Raw genomic sequence first — 2,543 nt, 5'->3', positions numbered from 1 at the left:
GCAGAGGACCCATGACCACTTCTGGGCCAGGAGGATGAGCAGGGAGATTGCAGGGGGCAGGGATCCAGGGGAAAGCCTCACACTTTTCTCACCCTCCAGTCTCCTGCTGGTGCCTCTCCTTGGCTGACTCCATCTGGAAACCAGAGGGAAGGGAGCCCGTTAGTGAGTCCACATGGGTCAACTTCCTGGGACCGGGACAAGATAGAAAAAAAAGTGGAGAATGGATCTGAGGAGACAAATAGAATATATCTGGGGTAGCATGGCCCACCAAAGGTGTTAAAATTTATTATATTTTAAACACTGTGTCATCTAAGCATAATACAAAATTCAGCCCTTGACCCGCCAGTTGGAGATTTTTTTTTTAAAACCACTTTCTTTAATATACAAGAAACACACGAGACACAAAAAGAGCCCCAAAAAGCACTCAGTCCCCGAGCTGGGAGTTTGTGGGGGAGGTTGAAGACAATAAGCCTTTCCAGTCTCCCAGGGAAAGATGGGGTTGAGGGGACGCAACATCACTAGGCCCCCGGTGAAGCCAGTGCTGGGGCCATAGTCGGCCTAGTTCGCCACCAAGTTTGGAAAGTGCTGATTTTCCTTGTCCTGGTCCTGGCCCTGCTCCCACACTCGGCCTCCAGTTTTCAGAAGTCGTCCAGTTCCCAGAATGGCCCCTTCTTTTAGCTCCCTAGCATTGTCACTCAGGGGAGAAGGCCGCTTACCCTGTCGTGGTGTCGGAGTTCCAGGGGAGTTGCATCCTGTAGGATTGTGAGGGGAGATCTCCCTAGTACCTTGCCATTTGCTTTCCGTCTATTATTGTGCTTAAAACCTGAAGATCGGGGAGTCTCAGGGTCTCTTGAGGGCTTGTCCGAGCCCTGGCTGGCCATGGGGGTTTCTGAGGGTTGTCCTGCTTCCTCCTTGGAGAACACCTGCTTGGAGGGGAGCTCAGTCTGGCTCCAGGGTGGCATCTGGTCCTCAAGGAAAAACTGGGTGCCCAGAGGCAAGTCCAATTCAGAAGATGAAGTTGCCTCAAAGGGCAGAACAGGCTCTGGGGGCAGATTCGAGCTTTGAACTCTTTTTTTTTTTTCTTCTCCACGCAGAACGTGCCCTCTTTAATACCCATCACCAGGCTAACCCATCCCCCCACCCCCCCTCCCCTCTAGAACCCTCAGCTTGTTTTTCAGAGTCCATCGTCTCTCATGGTTCGTCTCCCCCTCCGACTTACTCCCCTTCATTCTTCCCCTCCTGCTATCTTCTTCTTCTTTCTTTTTTCTTAACATATATTGCATTATTTGTTTCAGAAGTACAGATCTGTGATTCAACAGTCTTGCACAATCCACAGCGCTCACCATAGCACATACCCTCCCCAATGTCTATCACCCAGCCACCCCATCCCTCCCACCCCCCACCACTCCAGCAACCCTCAGTTTGTTTCCTGAGGTTAAAAATTCCTCATATCAGCGAGGTCATATGATACATGTCTTTCTCTGACTGACTTGTTTCACTCAGCATAACACCCTCCAGTTCCATCCACGTCGTTGCAAATGGCAAGATCTCATTCCTTTTTATGGCTGCATAATATTCCATTGTGAATATACACCACATCTTCTTTATCCATTCATCTGTCGATGGACATCTTGGCTCTTTCCACAGTTTGGCTATTGTGGACATTGCTGCTATAAACATTGGGGTGCACGTACCCCTTCGGATCCCTACATTTGTATCTTTGTGGTAAATACCCAGTAGTGCAATTGCTGGGTCGTAGGGTAGCTCTATTTTCAACTGTTTGAGGAACCTCCATACTGTTTTCCAGAGTGGTTGCACCAGCTTGCATTCCCACCAACAGTGTAGGAGGGTTCCCCTTTCTCCACATTGGGGGCAGATTCGATTTGGGGGCTTCGGTCTCAAATACTTCACTCAGCTGTTTCACCAGTGGGCTTGGGGGTTCTCTGCTGCTGGTCTTCATAGGTGTCCGTGCAATGCCAAGGGTAGGTGAGCAGGGATCTGAGTCTTGGGCCTGATTGGGACCCTCCAGCTGCTCCCCTGCTGGCAGGTTTGGCTGTGAAGAGCTCTCCACCGGGATGGGAGTGCGCAGGATGCCGGCACTAGGTGAACGGGGGTCTGCCACTCGGGCCAGAAGCTTGTTGTGCGGTGGAGGCCGCGCCGGAGTGACTGGGGCGCTCTTGGCTGAGCCCATCTCAACCGGGAAGAATAAGGTGGGGCAGGGCCCGGCCCGGGGCAAGGAGGGGACGCCAGGCCCCGATTCGTCTTTTGGGCGCACAGCAGCCCAGTTTGAGATTTTTTTTTAAAGGACTTTGCACTCTCCCCTTAGCCCCCCTGCCAAGCTCCACCCCATGAATTAGTCTCAAATCCTTAAAGGCAAAGATTGAGTGTTGTTTGCTTTTTCTCTATCTCCAGAATGGCTTACTGTAATAGGCATACAGTAGGTGCTTAAAAGACTGGATCCCTGGAATCGGGAGATCTAATAGCAGATTCCACGGAGTGATCTGAGGCCTTTGCACAACACAAGTAGTGGTTTGTAATTTAAT

The 2,543-nt window shown here is 51.0% G+C and overlaps 1 pseudogene; it reads right to left on the bottom strand.

Annotated features, from left to right (window-relative positions):
• Window positions 1–480: 480 nt before the first annotated feature.
• On the bottom strand, window positions 481–2,226 carry LOC114219218 (cell division cycle-associated protein 3-like; annotated as a pseudogene).
• Window positions 2,227–2,543: the final 317 nt, after the last annotated feature.

This window comes from Eumetopias jubatus, unplaced genomic scaffold (genome assembly GCF_037043125.1).
Source record: "Eumetopias jubatus isolate StellerSeaLion01/CBP00866 unplaced genomic scaffold, mEumJub1_p1.0 scaffold_16, whole genome shotgun sequence".
NCBI lineage: Eukaryota > Metazoa > Chordata > Mammalia > Carnivora > Otariidae > Eumetopias > Eumetopias jubatus.
This window is presented reverse-complemented; position numbering and strand designations above follow the sequence as displayed.